The sequence below is a fragment of the Pristis pectinata genome, chromosome 19 (genome assembly GCF_009764475.1).
Source record: "Pristis pectinata isolate sPriPec2 chromosome 19, sPriPec2.1.pri, whole genome shotgun sequence".
Taxonomy (NCBI): domain Eukaryota; kingdom Metazoa; phylum Chordata; class Chondrichthyes; order Rhinopristiformes; family Pristidae; genus Pristis; species Pristis pectinata.
In genome coordinates, this window is record NC_067423.1 from 24,737,506 (window position 1) to 24,756,835 (window position 19,330).

At 39.9% G+C, this 19,330-nt stretch overlaps 1 non-coding gene across 1 annotated transcript; it reads right to left on the reverse strand.

Annotated features, from left to right (window-relative positions):
* Positions 1–1,236: 1,236 nt before the first annotated feature.
* On the reverse strand, positions 1,237–1,401 carry LOC127580650 (U1 spliceosomal RNA). Its single transcript, XR_007957852.1, has one exon. It is a non-coding gene; the product is annotated as a U1 spliceosomal RNA (small nuclear RNA).
* Positions 1,402–19,330: the final 17,929 nt, after the last annotated feature.

Here is a 19,330-nt window from a genome sequence, read left to right on the forward strand (position 1 = left end):
TAAAGATCATGGGAAGAAAATATCAACAAACCAAGATTAGGAGAGAGTGGGCAGTGGAGCAGAATTGAGGGAGCATGGGTAGAACAGAAGCAAAGTAAAGGCAAAACACCCAGAATGAAGACAGTACATTTTAGCAGCAGGTAATGTAGCTGATAGGAATTGAAAATAACATTCACAAGAAAAAGTTAGCAGAGGATGCAACATGTTGGAAGAAACAGAGGCCCACCAAATAGGGAGTGAATGGGCACATGTATAAACAGGATAGTGGGTTTAGTGGCCAAAGAGGTGCAAAAGTAAAAGCATTATTACTGAAATTTATGGTAAAATTACAGCAGAAATATCTAACCATTAAAAATTAACTTTGTCTCAAATGAAATGACTGCCAATTTCCCCTCTTTCATTATATTTACTGCAATGGAAAATGTTTTTGAGACTTTTTATGACCTTTTTATGACTCTTTGCACAATATGGTGATGCAGATGGAGTTTCTTTTCTGGAATTTAAAGTCTATTTAGGTCACAAAGAACACAAGTTCAAATGTATCCAGTGTGAGGAAGCACATGTATGTATGTTTACCAATTAGTTTCCACTTTACGCAGAAAAACTGAGAAAATACAATTCCTAAAAACCTTGAAGTAATTTATAACATAGCTGATAAGAATTGAAAACAGCTTTCAAATGAGCTTGTTTTTCAAAGAAAACATGAACTTCCTCTTTATTGAGAATAAAAGCTATTTTCTGTAACTTCTCTTAGAAATCTGTAGAAGTGTATTTCTCTATCAAATCACTTGTTTAAGGAAATATAGAAATGACTAAAATTTGCTTCCATTTGCTTCCTTCTGGGCCGAGCAAGTCATTCCATTCTGGAGTATATTGTAAGCAAATGTTATTGCCTAGTTTATACCAGGACTTCAGTCTTGAACAGAAACCTTGGGATATTTTATCCAAGGTTACTAAGACTTGTTCTGATACCTTCCTAACTGAAGAGATCAGTTAACTCAATATAAATTTTTTTTAAATCCAAAATAGACTTTATTCATCATAAAAAACAAACTATATACAACAATAAAACAGTGCAAACCTTTACATTCGTGTACGGATCGATCATTAGTGTTACCTTTTCATATATAAAAAACACAGCACTGATACCACTCGTGTGGCTCTGGTTTGGTAATTCTTCATCAGCAACACGCTGCAGAGAAAGAATATCATCAGTTCTGTCTTTGAATTGAATGTCAGGAGAGAGCGTGAAAGCAGTCCCCCACTACCACAAATTTTGCAGTCGAGTATCCCACATTTGGGGACATCGCAGCCGTCAGCACACCCGAAGTGCAATGGGATAGCCTCGTCCTGGGAGAACCTTTTTTTTAAGTCAAAGTAGACTTTATTCATAATAAAAGACAAACTATATACAATTATAAAACAGTGCAAGCCTTTACATTCTTGCACAAATCATTCATTACTGTTACCTTTTTATATAAAAAACAGCACCGATGCCACATGTGTGGCTTCCTGGGGGCTACCTCGTCCCATACTTACAACATTTAGGGGCTTTCTCACCTGACCCCACCCCTCCCTCTCCAGTGGCAGAAGAACCCTAAACTGTAGTCCTTCTCCACTGAACTTGTGTGTTGGCTGCACCCAGCTTCAGTACATCCCTCAGCACGTACTCCCGCAGCCTGGAATGTGCCAGTCGGCAGCATTCCTCTATGGACATCTTGCGGTGCTGGAAGACCAACAAGTTTCGGGCCGACCAAAGGGCGTTTTTCACCGAGTTGATGACCTTCCAGCAGCAGTTGATGTCCATCTCTGTGTGTGTCCCCAGGAACAGCCCGTAGATCAGTGAATCCTCTGTTACGTAGCTGCTGGGGATGAACTGTGACAAGGACCCTTGCATCTTTCGCCACACCCTCCTCGCAAACCCACAGCCCGCAAAGAGGTGGGGGACCGTCTCGTCCCCAGTGCAGTCCTCCCGGGGGCAGCACGCACTGGGAGTGAGGTTCCGACCATACAGGAAGGATCTAACTGGGAGGGCCCCTCTCACCACCAGCCAAGCGAGGTCTTGGTGCTTGTTGGTGAGTTCTGGTAATGAGGTATTCTGCCAGATGGTCTGGACAGTCTGCTCAGGGAACCACCCCACAGTATCCATTGAGTCCTTCTCCTGCAGTGTCTGCAGGATGTTCCATGCTGACCACTGCCTGATGGACTTGTGGTCAAAGGTGTTGGTCTGAAAGAAATTTTCCACGAAGGACAGGTAGCGCGGCAGCGTCCAGCTGACTGGGACGTTGTGTGGCCACGGGGTCAGGCCTATCCTTCGCAACAGCAGGGACAGGTAGAACCTTGGTACGTAGTGACACTTGGTGCCCACGTACTTTGGTTCCACACACAGCCTGATGCAGCCACAGACGAAGGTGGTCATCAGGATGAGGGCGACATTGGGGATACCTTTACCCCCATTGTCCAGGGACTTGTGCATGGTGACCTGTCGGACCCACTCCATCTTGGATCCCCAGATGAACTGGAAGATGGCACAGGTGATTTCCAAGCCGGAGGAGCGAGGAACAGGCCACACCTGCGCCAAGTACAGCAGCCCTGAGAGAATCTCACACCTCAATATAAAGCCGGATTGCTTCCTACCTGCATACAAAGCAGTACCTTTAAATCTGGGCCATCAGTTGAGCTCATTCCCATTGCCTTTTAACATAGTATGAAAAATGTGATGCAGTGTAGATCGCAAGGGAACATAATTGGCCAAGTGATTGACAATCAGTCAATGGATTTCTATAGCTGGATTTCTTCATATTTATTCTTCATTTCTTCTATAAGGATAAGTATGGACCTTGCAGGAGATTATTAAATTGGAGCAAGGCAAACTACGAGAGTATTGGGTAGGAACTAGGGAGAGTTCATTGGGAACAGCTGATTTTGGACAAGTTCACATCTGATATGTGAAGGGTGTTTAAAGACCAACTACACAGAGTAAAGGGCAGGTATGTCCCAGTAAGAAGGAAGGACAAGGATGGCAAGGTAAGGGATCCTTGGATTATGAAAGAGGTGGTGAATTTAGTCAAGAAGGAAAAGGAATCGTATGTAAGGTCTAGGAAGCCAAAACCAAGCAGGGCACTTGAGGATTATAAAGAAGGTAGAAAAGAATTAGGAGAGTCAGGAGGGTCATGAAAAGTCCTTGGCAAGCAGGATTAAAGAAAATCCCATAGCATTCTACACAGACATCAAGAGCAAGAGGATAACTAGGGAGAGAGTAGGACCATTCAAGGATAAAGGAGGGAACATGTTCTTGGAAATCGAGGAAGTGGGTGAGGTCCTAAATGAGTACTTTGTATCAGTATTTACCTAGGAGAACTATGTGGAGGAGAGTGAGATCAGTGTAGAGCACACTAATAGGCTGGGGTATTTTGAGATTAAGGAAGAGGTAGTGTTGGGTCTCTTGAAGAACATTAAGGTGGATAAATCCACAGGGCTTAATGGGATATACCACAGGTTATTGCGAGAGGCAACAGGTGAGATTGCTGGGGCCTTGACCAAGATCTACATGTCCTCTCTAGCTACAGGTGAGGTCCCGGAGGACTGGCGAGTAGCTAATGATGTTCCATTGTTTAAGAAGGGAAATAGGGATAATCCTGGTATCTATAGATTGGTGAGTGTCAAGTCAGTGTTAGGGAAGCTATTGGAGAGGATTCCTAGGGAAAGGATTTAATAGCATTTGGAGAGCCATGGCCTAAGTAGGGACAGTCAGCAAGGCTTTGTGTGGGGCAGGTCATGTCTTACTAATTTGATTAAGATTTTTGAGGAGGTGATGAAGGTGATTGATGAAGGTAGAACTGTGCATGTTGTCTACATGGATTTTTGTAAAAGAGGAAGGTCACATGGTATTTAGGGAGGAGATAGAAGCAGGAGGTCCTAGGTTGAGGGACTATCATGTTCGTAGCTGTGGGGGGGAGATCTTCTGAGGTGATGAGGTCAGAGATGGTGGGGCCATGGATTTTAGTAAGGTGTTTGACAAGGTCCCACATGGTAAGCTCATCCAGAAAATTGAGATGCATGGGATCTGTGGTGATTTGCCCATTTGGATTCAGAATTGGCTTGTCCGTAGAAGACATAGGGTAGTGGTCGATGGGACTTATTTTGGCTGGAGGTCCATGACTAGTGGTGTTCCACAGGGATCCATACCTCCACTATTTGATATATATAAATGACTTGGGTTAGTGAGTTCGCAGATGATAGAAAGATTGGTGGCATTGTGGATAATGTAGAAGCTTGCCAAAGGATACAGCAGGATATAGATCAGTTGCAGATATGGGTGTAGAAATGGCAGATGGAGTTTAATCTGGCCAAGTGTTACACTTTGGGAGATCAAATGCAAAGGGAGAGTACACAGTTAATGGCAGGACCTTAATGGTGTTGATGTATTGGTATTGGTTTATTATTGTCACTTGTACTGAGGTACAGTGAAAAGCTTGTCTTGCATACCGATCATACAGGTTAATTCATTACACAGTGCAGTTACATTGAGTTAGTACAGAGTCCATTGATGGAGTACAGTTAAAAACAATAACAGTACAGAGTAAAGTGTCACAGCTACAGAGAAAGTGCAGTGCAATAAGGTGCAAGGTCACAACAAGGTAGATTGTGAGGTCATAGTCCATCTCATTGTATAAGGGAACCGTTCAATAGTCTTATCACAGTGGGGTAGAAGCTGTCCTTAAATCTGGTGGTACGTGCCCTCAGGCTCCTGTATCTTCTACCTGATGGAAGAGGAGAGAAGAGAGGATGTATTGGGTTGGTGGGGTCTTTGATTATGTTGGCTGCTTCACCAAGACAATGAGAGGTAAAGACAGAGTCCAAGGAGGGGAGGCTGGTGTCCGTGGTGCGCTGGGCTGTGTCCACAACTCTCTGCAGTTTCTTGCAGTCCTACAGAGGGATCTTGGGGTCCAAGTCCATAGCTCCCTGAAAGTAGCTGCACAAGCCGATAGGGTAATAAAGAAGACGCAAGGCATGCTTGCCTTTATTAGCTGAGGCATTAAGTTCAAGTCAGGAAGTTATGTTGCAGATTTATAAAACTCCGGTTAGACCACATCTAGAGTATTGCATTCAGTTCTGGTCACTTCATTATAGGAAGGACATGGAGGCTTTGGCAAGGGTGCAGAAGAGGTTTACCAGAATGCTGCCTGGATTAGGGGGCATGTGCTATGAGGGGATGTCAGACAAACCTGTGTTGTTTCCTCTGGAGTGGTGGAAGCTGAGGGAAGACCTGACAGAAGTTTATAAGATTATGAGAGGCATCGATAAAGTAGACAGCCGGTATCTTTTTCTCAGGGTTGAAAGGTCTAACACTAGAAGGCATGTATTTAACTTGGGGGGGGGGGGGGGGGTTGGTGGTAAGTTCAAAGGAAATGCACAGGGCAAGTTTTTTTTACACAAAGAGTGGTGGGTGCCTGGACTGCACTGCCAGGGGTGGTAATGGAGGCAAATACGATAGAGGTAGTTAAGATGCTCTTAGGTAAACACATGAATGTGCAGAGAATGGAGGGATATGGACATTGTGTAGGCAGAAGGGACTGGCTTAGTGGGCTTTTAGTTCTAGGTTTCTAGTTCGGCACAACATCATGGGTCAAAAGGTATGTCCCTGTGCTATACTGTTCTACGTTCATAAAGTATAAATGGAAATTATCAGAATTATCAAAAATTACTACACTCAAGTTCTACAAGATGAAAGCTTCTGAAACTTGCTGCTGAAAAAGGAAGTAAAAGAACTTTATAAATGTGCCTTTCCCATCCCTTTCAAGCCATCCCAGAGCACTTTACAGTCAATGATCATTGAAATATAGTCACTGTTGTAATCTAGGAAATACAACAGCCAACCTGCAAACAACAAAGCCTCTCAATCAACAATTTTCAAATGACAAAATAGTCCAGAGTGACAAGTAATTATGGGCAATGTCACTGGTAATAAGCCCCCTGAACTTCTTCAAAATAATGCCATGGAACATCTTGTAACCACCTGAGAAAGCATGCAGAGTCTTGATTTAATGCCTTATCCAAAAGACAGCCCTCCTTTAGAGCAACACTCCTTTGGTGCTGCACAAGAGTGTCAGACTAGACTTGTCTGCTCAGGTCACTTGTGTGAGACCAATAGCCACAATGTAAATCAGACCTTTAAGATCTGGAGAGGTGTCACAGTGGCAAAGTTGAAAGGGGTGTTGATGAAATAAGAAGTTGTTTAGCATAGCCATGCATTCTGTAATCAGCAGCGCTGACTCAACCTCAGAAGATTGAATAGATAATTTGGATGGCACAAGGTGAATATGTGGAAAGGCTGCTCAGGGAGGCAGATGAAATGAACCGTGCTGGGAAATTCACAACAGCAGGTTAGCTTTTATTATAACTGGTTGCTGATGGGCAGAGAGATGAGGTAGAAGACTAACTGAAAAATATGAGTATAATTTGTATAAAGAATCTTTAAACACAATTGCTGATGGAATTCTCCCATCTTATCCTCTTTTCCTACACAAAAAGGATGTTACCATAGCAATTGTTTTTGCAAATATGAATTAATTTAAGTTAAAATAAAATTGTTGCTTTTTGGTGTTACACTTCCCACCACGGTGAATTTTTTGAGGGAATAAATTCCCTAAAGAAATTGTTCTTCGTTAACTCTGCCACAGTCATTGAGGTTCAGAAGAAATCCACCCACTTCTTTGTATTCTTTCCTACATTTAACCGTACTGCTCAGAAGTTACTTTTGCCTGGTGTGCTGTGAAAGGTATGTTAACAACATATTGAAAAAGGAGAAAATAATGGAACTACATATTCATTTCAGAAGTCACATTGGGGAAGTTACATTGGTTCTGTACATTGCTTCCATGTTGCTCAACATCAATCTTTGCAGTTTGTAAATATGAGTACATAGCTGACATAAAATATTTTTGATGTCTTGCTGTTTACTCCCAGAAAATCTCTGAAGATAAGTATACTGGTTCAAACTATAGAAATCCACAGTGAAACAATGGAAGTAAAGATTTCATCCCTGTGGTGTTTACAGAGATTGATTTATTCAAGGCAAGAATTGGAGGAAAATGGCAGAAAGGATTTTTTTCCTATGGATGTAGTTCAGCAGTGTTGATTTGTTTCAAATCCATACATTATCATTTTTACGTTGATGGGGAGGAATTTTTTTAACTCTAAATAGGTCATTATCAATATCTAGATTAGGAAGGGTCACATTGCATGTGTGACTGTGTACAAATATTTATTTCAATCAAAGTGGAAACACTGGCAGATCAGGTAAGTTTCAAATCTCACTTTGTGCATAGGCTCCAAACTATCACACTCAATGGAATCTGTCCTTGAAACTTTTAACATGTGAATATTACGATATTACTCACTAATCCAAGAGCAAATTGTGAGTTTAGTAAAATACTAATTACATCAGGAATTAACTAAATGTATGTAAAATATTAAGGCGGCTGGGAATAAAAAGAAAAAACTACCAGAAATACTTAGCAGGTCAACCAGCATCTATGCAGAGAGAAACAGAAATAGTGTTTCAGAATCTGATCAAAGTTCATGGTCTATTTGTAGTCTCTCTCTGTCACTTCTCAGTTACCCCAACTTCCACTGTATAGCATTGGATCAGGGAGAAAAAATAACTCAGTCTTATTTGTCCTGTAAATCATCCCAAGAGCAGATGGGTAGATGGGTGGCAAGAGAATTGGAGAGAGTTAATGGGCATGTGAGAGAGGATATGTTACATGGAAATAAGTGGAGGAAATAAGTAAGGAGATGGGAGTGATGGAAATACTCTGAGATCTGACATAAACCGAATGGACCGGAGGGCCTCCTACTTCATGAGAAGTTATGGAAACAGCTGCTGGAAAAAAGATAACTGGAACCTCTTTTGTTACTGCATTAGTTCACTTTCAATGAATATACTAGTTTAAGTGTGCACGTTTGTTTAGTGTTTCAAATGTAATTTTTAAAGCATTTTTAATATGTTTTTAAAACTTGACAGGTCCCAAGTGTTATTGAATGTTTGTGAAGATAAAAAGTATTCATAAAGTCTCAATAACATGTATTGGTTCATGGGCCAGTGAGTCTGAGATCATGGCCTCAAGGGCTGTCAAAACCCTTGTGTGAGAGCAGTTGACTATCTGTGGTGAGACAATCCCTAGGCTGTATTCAGTCACCTCTGAATGCTGCAGCTTGGTTCCCAGTGGAAGACTGCACCAGGGCTCCAGTGGAACATCAATTTCAGGCCAACAGAAGATCTACTCCTAAAGTAAAAAAACACGTTTTCTTACAAAATGGCCAAGTAGATACTGCAAAGATTTATGTTGGTTTTAGGCCCTTATTCATCTCCATAACTTTTAAGTAAACATCTTTACAATAAATTTATCAGTTTTCAGCTGTCAATACTCCTTATGCTCAGAACATGCTTTCTAAAGTTCTGTTAGTATTCCTAATTCAACTAGTGTGACATAGAAAAAAAAATTGCAAACTAAACAGAGTAGTCCTATTATTTCATTCAAAATTAAGTTCATAAAGTTAAACAATTTGTAGTTTATTATTTTTAAAAGAATCTGGACTTTAAAATTTTCATCCTTGTTTTCCTGGTTTGTTACTCCCTTTTTCTCTGATCTCCTCCACCTCTAGAAATCCTTGTCTCATTCCCCCAATGCCCCAGCTCCAACCCAACCATTGGGTTGGACCACTCCAGTTCTGACTTCTCTGGATTTAGGTGTTCCACATTCAGTAATTCTGGACAGTAACGAAGGCCCTGAACTTGGCCTATAACCTGCTTCTTAGAATCTACCATTACGACTCAGCTTTTGTTCATCTGACCTAACTTGCAGCTTGGCATTAAATTTTGCTTAATAACATTCCTCTGACATTTTACCATGTTAAAGAGTGCTACATAAATACAAAAGGTTATTCTTGTTACCTGAAAACAGTTGGAAAAGTGGTCCTGTTGAATTAGCAAACAAAAAACCCAGACAATGCTGGAAATATTCAACTGGTCAGGCAGCATCAGTGAAGAAAGAAACAGAATTAAAGACTTCAGGTCGATGACCTTTGAAAAGCCTTTGCCCTAAAGCATTAACTTTGCATCACTCCTTGCTGACTGACCTATTCATTATTTGTGTTTCTATTCCAATTTTCCAACATCTGCAGTATTTGTTTTTTTAATAATTTTATTATCTGTTTTAACAGGAGTAAATATTGACCATACACTGAATGAATCCCAGTGTTATTCTTCAATTAATCTCATGGGATCGTTTACATTCATTGCAGAGAGTACAAATCCTTTACCCATAGTTTATACATTATCAGAAAATTAAAGAATTTAAACACTATAAGACATGAATCAGTTAAATTTCCAACAAAAGAACACAGTAACTGTTCCAATCAATAAAAGAAAAAAGACAATATAGATCACTCCTCAAACTCACATTTCCTCTCACTTTCAAAAGTAGTAGGATTATCCTCAACAGCCTGGATAATACGACACAAAATGGTTGCACTGAGGCAATGTGCTTCAAAAACCACTGATGTAACTATTTTGAACTGAGGCAGTCCAAAGCCATGGTCACAGAATGTGTGTGATGCTTGCAAAGAAGCTTTAGAATAGTTTCTTCACCTGCAAATTTTCAATGAACAGATGATCAAATAATAAACAAGCAAAATCCCTGATTGACTATTCATTAACAGAACATTCAACGGCATTAACCTCTCTAAAGCAACCTTAGAACTGGTAAAATTACTGGGGACAAAAGGAAAAATTGGTAAAACTTATTTTTTTTCTGTATCATTCTACACCACTAATGAGGAGTTTGTAATTTGATTGTGCATGAAAATTATTTTTTATCTGAACTCTATAATATTGTGGAATTTCAGACTAAACATGTGTTGCTCCATATTGGCAAAAGTAATCAAAACTTCCCAGAAGAGGGAACTTCCAACTATCTTCAAAGACTACACTGAAGAAAACCAGAATGAGGTTTCTCAAAAAAAAGGCCCAAAAACATATACCAAGGGAATAGTTCATTATTTAGGCTGTTCCTCAGTATTGCTCATTACTGATGTTGACTCTCACTCCAGTTCTGTGTATTCATCAGGGAAATGATAATTGACACTTAAGATGTTCCCAAGCTCCCAGAAAATGAAAAAAATGGTCAGAGCAAATGATCATGCCTGGAGGCTGAATGTTTGAAGGAGTAATGTATAGAAGTTAGGGGAAGGAATACTTTAAAGAGAATATAAATTCTAACCCACGTGTCTTTATTTGGTTCCTCCAACCCACTTCACCAAGTAAGTTATAGTGGAAGTTCACAGGAAACATTTATTATTCTGGTCATGTGGGAACTTGGTAATGATTGCCTTGCAATTGGATGATGGATCTGACTTGGTTCTTGACTGTTGAATGTACTTCTCCATAACAAAAAATACAAAAGCCTTTAAAACCTGTCATATAGTGTTCCTTAACATCATAACACCATCTTAAATTTGAGGAAACCCCTTAAAGAACCACAGAAAAATTCAGTCAGCAGTAAGTAGTATTGGAGAGTAACTAGGTCTCGGGAAGAGGCCAATTTTACAAATGGAACCCACTTCCAGCACAATTGGAAATGATATTAAAGATTGCAGAAACTCTATTTATACTTGAGAAGTTTAGAGTCATAGAGTTGTATCCTCAGTAGCTGTAGACAACCTTCCTCACAATCCACAACACCAACAACTTTTGTATCATCCACTTTTGTATGACTTCAGCTGGAATACTGTTGCAGTTCTAGTCATCACACAATTGGAAGGATGTGATAGCGCTGGAGAGAGTGCAGAGGAGATCCACCAAGATGTTGCCTAAGATGAAGCGTTTTAGTTATGACGAAAAACTGGAGAGGCTAGGTCTGTTTTCTCTGGAGCAAAGGATTACAGGAATCAAAATTGATGTGTACAAAATTCTGAGGGGTAGACTGCTGGAACCTTTTCCCCTTATCAGAGGTGAATAAGACCAGAGGACATAGATTTTGCATAAGGGGTAAGAGATTTAGAGGGGATTTAAAAGGGAACTTTTTCATCCAGAGAGTGATGGATACATGGAATGCCCTGCCAGAGAGAGTGGTAGAAGTGGAATCAACAGCAGTCAAGTGGGGTCTGGGTGAGCACTGAGTCACCTTGGCCTTGAAGCCTATGGGCAAAGAGCTGGAAAATGGGATTGATATCGATGGTGCCTGCTGGTTGACATGTACGTGGTGGGAGGAATGGTCTGCTTTCCACATATAGATTACTGTTTTGGTCCCCAAGGGAAACCACTCTTTTCCCCAGCAATCCTCTTGTGGCTGAAGTTCCTGAGTCTTTTGATTTGGTCAATTTCAGGCAAATTGTGCTGACTGAAACGACCAAACATTTTATTGTGTCTGTTAACAATAACGTAAGAAATAGTCTGAAGAAGAAAAACAATGAAGGCAGAGGGATGGAGAGAGAAAGAGGCAGGTGTTGGGAGTTGGAGAGATAGAGAAAATATTCTGCACTGTTAATAATTTACCAACTGGGAGGAAGGAAGCAAGGAGACAGGTGAGGAAAACAGCTGACAAGTAGCGCAATAGGAAGCAGAAGAAAAGTAAACCAAAAGTAATAACATCATGAAAATAAAGAGCTAGGAAAAGAGAATAAGCAACTTGTATTTATATGGTACCTTAAATATCGCAAAACATTTAAATACATTGTCTCTGCATATCCCCATAGTTTAAAAAAAATTGCAGCAACAACTGCCTGCAAAATGCAGAGAAGGATGTCAGTGGGAAGTTAGTGTTCAGGAGCTGGGAGCACAGAGCACTTTTGCTTTCTTTGCTAATGCAGTTCAAGTCATTTTTTTCACTTTGTTTGCAAGGGTTAGGTTTTCTAACAAACGAAAGCTTTGATAGGCTCCACTGTAATTAACTGTTGATAAGCATTCTACGATGCACCTCTTCCTGTCCTTGACTTTGTTTTGGTAGTTAATTATAATGTTAATTGTCACAAAGTAAAAGAAATTTAAATGAGAAGCCCTGTCATATTAATATCCATAGAAAGAGATTGACACGTGTGGAAGATGATGTGTGCTTTGAGCAAAAAAATAAGAGCACTGGTGAAATTAAGTTGCAGCTGTTCACCACACTCCAACGAAGATCAAAGTGCAGGAGGTAATATGCATCCTGACAATTCCATGCCCACCAGTATTGTGCAGCTGGATTCAAATCATGAAAACAAATACCTTTTTTTACTGTTGTATTTTACTAATATATCCAAAGAGTAGATTCAAGATGGCATGGTTGAAATTCAACAGGCCAAATCAATGCTGCTTTAACCATGCACACCAAATGGACATTAGTATAAAATACAGTCAGACTGGGGATTTCATTATGAAATGGCTGAGCTGCCAAGCTAAGTCCCATTCCTGTAATGAGGTGCTCTAATTGTTGTCAGGCGTACCAGATGTTCAAAGTAGCCTCACGTTCAAAAGGGAAAGTGCACATTCACTGCAAACAGTGCAATGGTAACTCAAGGAGATACCCAGACAGACACATTTTTCTAGATGTCCACACATTTTGTATCATAATCTCCAGCAGAGCAGATCAGTGAAAAGAGAGATGTGCCCTTCCCAACAAAAATGACGAAATTATCCTGTCAAATTGCAAGGCAGCGGTAAAGATAGGTGACAGAAGTTGTCAGCACCAGAATCTGCACACTGGAAGGAATTTAATGACCTGATAAGGCTTTGCAAGGCAAATCTCTCAACTTCTATTTCACATAACCTTCCTGCAGCTTTAGTAACAGCACCCCACCATCCTTCCTTTACTCTGTCCCCAATCAGCCGGTACCACATATGTTATCTCACCCTCTGCCTAATTCTTCCTCTTTCTACTAATAATGCCACCTTCCTCTGCAAATCTTGCACACCATGCAATTGCTTCTTTCTCATCTGCCACCTTTTACACTCTAACACCATTCACCTACTTTGACGTGTGCATCCTTCTCACCGTTATCAATCTTCCCTTCATTTTAAGACATAGCAACTGCACAGGGGAGACATCTTGGAGAATAAGAATGGTGATAGAGGGTATCCATCAAAGAATGCCAGCTTAGTTTAAAATTCATTAAATTCACAATGCATATTTGTTGTTGTTTTCCTATTTGTTATTATATAAAGAATAGACTGGTGAGCATTGGAGAGTCAGAGGTCTGGTGAAGTAGTCTGGCTATTTGTGTGTTGAATTGCAAAGTTTGCACCGGAGGATTTCCCTCAGCAGTTTGTTACTTTAATCAATCTGGGAGCTGGGAATATTGTTCGATCTTGGTCTTTCTCCTCATTTTCTTGCTCTTCCACTTCAACCTTTTGCGACAGCTGTAGAATTTATTCTTTCTGAATGGTAGAGTTATGTTGTTAGCAGAATACATTACAAACCTATGGATTCATTCAGGGCTTAACTAGAACACTCTTCCATCCCAGTCCAGACATCAGACCACCTTTTACATAGTAAGAGCTTGGCTGTCATTGTATTGATGTGCACTGTCAGTTCCTAAGTTCCTAACTGGAATTATGAATCAGGTATAGAAGGGAAATATGTTTTTAAAGTGTTATCATTGTTGTAATGTACAAATTGACTAGATTTTTTTTGCATAGCAAATAAAAATTCTGCAGTGATTACATAATCAGTTATCATAAAGATGGGTAGGAATAAATAATGGTCAGGATTTTGGAATGAATTTTCCTGCTCTTTGAATTAGTGCCACGGAATCTCTACTTGAGAGGATAGATAAATGGCCATGGTTTAACGTCTCATTCAGCAGTCCTCACAACAGTGTCTACACTTATAGAAGTATTTCATTGCCTGCAAATTGCTTTGCCATGTCCTAAACAGTAGTAGATAAATATTAGTTCATTCTTTCATGTCTCTGGGCTGTATTAACAGATACAAAATAGGATACATGTCCTGATGCAAGAGAGTCTTGCAGTTTCCAACACTAACCAGTGGTATTGCATTTGAGAGATTATCCACAGCAGACATGAGAATATCAACACTAACGCTCTAATTTACCACAGAAATTGTTTTTTACCCAACTTGATAGTATGATGGACTGACCTTACTCTAACGGCTGCTGATCTGTTGTAGCCATTTCTCAATCAAGTTTGCCTGGAAAGTGGAGGTCAGTGTGTTAGAAAATTTTAATTGAAGTTGATTTAATAGAAACATCTTTTGTTAAATGTTATCAAATTTTATTTCAAAAACAATCTAGTGAAGTGTTTTGAGACAGTTTGCTGTACAAAAGATACTATGTAAGTACAAATTGTTCTTTTGGCATTATTAGTTGTTTGACTTAATTAATGATGTCCAGAGAACTCCTAAAATGAAGGACAACCCCCAAAGAGAGGGGAAAATCTCCTCCTATGGAATTGACAAACAATCTCACACAAAGTCTTAGTGGGAAATGTCTTCCAGAGAGGCTATGGAATGCAGTTTTCAAAACAAAATATATTTCTTAAACACTGGACAACTATTCCTCATTTATGTCCCTGTTTCCTCCTGTTGTCAGTATTTCTAATGACAGTTATTGGCATTATTGGATCATTGTTCACCCAAATAATAAAACTATTTCACCAAAGGTGCTTTTAAATTGCAAACAGTTAAAATAAATTCTAGCAGGCAGGCAGAGAAAAGAGCACTCTTGTAAGGATAAGCATTCATTTTCTCCTCCCTCTATAGTACAATTTATAACAATAATGTTAATTCTGTCTGGACAATGGTTGACTCTAGAGTGCATATATCATGAACTGTAATGAAGTAATTCACAATCACCACTTCAAACCAATAAACTTCAACTCACTTACTGCTGACATGTTCTTTGTGTAAACAGAGCTCCATGAACAGTGAATGTTGAAGTCTCATTACTGGCTACTTTTATCTTCTTTACATCTTGGACTGAGGTTCAAACCAAATAGTCAGCAAATACCATTTTTGGAGAAACACCTCGGACAATAAATTTGGAAAGATGCCTGTTTATTTCTTGGAAAATATTTTTTAAAAGAAAAAATATGCTTGTCTATGAAAGCAAACATGTCCTAATTTTGATTTTATTCTTGGAAAGGAATCAAGATAAAGATTAAAGTTGCTTGGAATTGATTTGGTAGGTTAATGTTCTTGGTTATCAATATTTTAAAAGCTCAAGCCAGGATCAATGGAGTTGATTTGCTATCCCTGTTGTACTAATTCTTAGATCTTGGTGGTTGAAGGAATAATATATTCAAGCAATAACTAAAAGGAGAAATCATTAAAGAAATTAACATAGGCTTTAGTGCATAATGATTTTGAAGAATAAAACACATGTAAAAGAATGAATATTGGTCAATTGCCTCAACAGCCCTTTGCTGCTTTGTTCTATTTGGTTCTCTGATTCTCATTAGACTGTCATTCAGTCCTTTGGTCTGTATTCTTTCATTGTGAAATATTTTTTTAAATTTTTTTTAAATTTTATTTACAGCGTGGTAACAGGCCCTTCCAGCCCAACGAGTCCGCGCCACCCATTTTAAACCCAAATTAACCTACCCGTACGTCTTTGCAATGTGGGAGGAAACCAGAGCATCCGGAGGAAACCCACACAGACACGGGAGAACGTACAAACTCCTTACAGACAGCGACGGGAATCGAACCCCGATCGCTGGCGCTGTAACAGCGTCGCGCTAACCTCTACGCTACCATGCCGCATTTCTGAATGTTAGTCCCATTCTGTATTCATTGCAATTATGGTTACAATATACACTTTTAAATTTGTTAAATTTAGGGAGATGTTTTGATAACATCAAATGTAAATTCATAAGATAAGTCTTCAATGTGAATAACCTGAAGGTGTTGGGAAATTTCTTGAATTTGGAATCCCATGTTGCTGTGAAGTAATTCAAGGCTTCTGCATACATGCATCAACATGCATATAGGGTGCAAGATATATACATTAGTGTTTTATCTCATGTATGTTCAAGCTAATCTTGTACATCACTGTACCAGAAACATACTAAAAAAGAGATATCCAGGCTTGAGCAATCGTTGATATTCAGGTGGGAATCAAGCCTGACTGTTGGCCATATGTCTGCAAACAATTCCAGGGAATTCCCACAGCAGCCCCAAAGCCTTGTCATACATGAGCGCTGTGGAGCCAGAGAGTGGAGGGAGGACTCGGGTCTTCCTCCCGTTTCCTCCCACTACTTGCCCAGGTCTCTAATTCTGGTTCAGGCAAATGTCTCATGAAAATCCAGTCCACTATATGACTGAGCCACTTTTAACTGCACCAAATTGCAAAAATGATCCTTAGATCAATGATTTTAAGGCTACAATGACATCAACCTATGGCAAACAGCTCACACCTGTATCTTGAAATACTTACATCAACAATTATTTCAGCCAACTCGCAAAAACTTTCTGAAAAATTGAAAAATCCTGAAGAATTTCTGGGTGGAGGCAATGGTGAAATTACACATGCTTGCTTCCACTCTGTCCACTAGAACTTCAGTTGAGAAGCAGCAGATAATTCGAGCAACACGTAATAAAAATTGACTGCTCCATTACACATCCACCAGAGTTATGGAGGATGAGCAAGAGCCTTTGATAGCAACTTTAAGACTTCTGTTGTGAAGCCCTGTGGACCACCACCACCCCCTCAAAGCCCCAGCACTTATTTGCAATTTTTGTATTTTATACCACTCTTCTCTGCACAACCATTTTTCTTCTCTCACTCTATTTCCCAAAAGAACTGACCTCTTGATGAGGTACAGTTCAATAAGCACTAAGCATCCTGCCGTATAGATCCCCAGAGGTCATTATTCATATGCAAGTCTTGATAGTGAGTGTCGGCAGGCTATTAAGGCACAGGGAGTATAACAGCCAAGCTTAAACCCTGACCTCATGCAACATTTAGAAGTGGAAAGGCACTGGAGCTGAGGGCTGCATTCACCTTGGTGATGTGTTCCAGTGAGCAAGAATTCAGACTGCCCCTCAAAAAGAGAAAGGAAGCTTTCAATTTATGCAAGTAGTTTTCATAACCCCAGCAGCATGTTAAAGCACCTTATAGCCAATGAATTATTAGAGGCAAATGTGTTGATTTCAGGTCACAGCTAGTGTACAGTGTAGGTTACCGCACTACAGAAACGATATGGTACCAGCAGAACAGGTTCAGAGGTGATTCATGAGGAAACTGTCAGGTCTGGGAAATTTTAGCAATGAGGAAAGATTGACCGGGTGGGGTTAACTTATTTGTGGCCTGAGGGGAGACTTTCATGAAATCATGATAGGTCCAGAGAGGGTGGATAGGAAGAATGATTTCCCTTAGCAGAGTGGTCAATAGCTAAAGGATTTAGATTTATGGTAATAAGCAGAGGATCAGAGATGAGTTGAGGGAGGAGGGGCCTGAAACTCATTATCAGAAGAGTAGAAACCCTCACCACATTTAAAAATACCTGGATGAGCACTTGTGACTTAGACCAAAGGACTATATACCAAGAGTTGAGAAGTAGGATGTCTAAATACCTCTTTTCCAGAGGTTGACTGGCATCCCTTGTGCCATAAATTTCTATGATTTTAAGCACTTCTTAAAGCACAGCCAGTGTTGCAATTTAGGAAATGTGGGAATCAATTTGCACATTGCAAGTTTCTAAAAAGATTAATGTGATAATAATAGTCTGCCTGCAACAACAAGAAGGCTTCAGTAATGCAGCAGTGTGGAATCCAGAGGTCAAAGAGCAGAAATGCTGCAAAGATTGAAGGGGATGCAATTGTGTCAGTATTGACAAATGAGAACCAAGTAACTGAGAGGACTTTACAAGATCCTCTCCTGCTGTAGTTGTACTTTGAGGGCACTCTCATCACTATCCTGGGATTTCTGCTTTTCCAACAGATGTACCCAATGGATAGTAACAAGCATGGAGGAAGGAATAGAATTGTCCATTAACTTGTAAACATGAGGATAATATCAGCCAGCTGCATTTCCAATGAGAACAGAGAAGATAAACAGGGGATAGTATGTAATCCAGTTGTAGGCTAGGCATCAGCATGCAAAACCAAGCCCTTTTTCATTTACAAAACTACCTCATATATAAAAAATAAAAGCAGGAGTAGGCCATTCAACTCTTCAACTTGTTCTACCATTCAATGATTACGCTGATCATCTACCTCAATACCATATTCCCATTCTGGCCCATAACACCTGATACCTTGAAAATCAAAAAAGTCTAGATGCTGCAAATCTGAAATAAAAGATAAGATAAGATAAGATTTCTTTATTAGTCGCATGTACATGGAAACACACAGTGAAATGTTTCTTTTGCGTAGAGTGTTCTGGGGCAGCCTACAAGTTTTGCCACACTTCCGGCGCCAGCATAGCATGCCCACAACTTCCTAACCCATACGTTTTTTTTGGAATGCGGAAGGAAACCGGAGCACGGAGGAAACCCACGCAGACATGGGGAGAACGTACAAACTCCTTACAGGCAGCGGCAGGAATTGAACCCATGTCTCTGGCGCTGTAATAGCGTTACACTAACTGCTACCCTACCGTGAAAATGCTTGAAACACTCAGCAGTTCAGGCAGCTTGATACCTTTTTGTGTCTTCTTCTTAAAAAAAATTCAGAGACTTGATCTCCACAGCCCTCAGTCCTAAATGTCTTGCCCTGTCGCCTGAGACTATGTCCCTTTGTTCTAGACACCCCAGCCAGGAGAAAAGTCTTCCCAACATCCAGTATGTCTCATCCCAGTCAGAATCAATTAAATCCAGCAATCTTGCCTCTCATGGCTGTTGTGCATCCCTGGAGTCTGGTGTACCTTTGTTACAGTACCCTGATGGAAAGTATATCTTTTAAAAGATATCAGCCATGATTGAATAGTGGAGCAGCCTTGATGGGCCAAATGGCCTAATTTTGTTCCTATATCGGATGGTCTTCTATTGTCATCGAACACAAATATGTGCAGGGGTATCAGAAACAAGAGGTCATAGGTTTAAGGCAAGACGAAGACATTTTAAAGCGGATCTAAGGAGTAAGTGTTTTACACACAGAATGATTGATATCTGGAACTTGCTACCAGAGGAGATGGTGGAATTGGATACAATTGATACAATTAAAAGGTACTTAGACAGACACTTCTGAAAATTCAAGTATCCCACATCTACTGGTTCTCCTTTATCTATCATACTAGATGTATTCTCAGAAAACCTCAGTAGATTTGTCAAACATGATTTCTCTTTCAGAAATTCATGTTGTCCTTGTTTAACCCCATTGATTTTCTTCCCTCT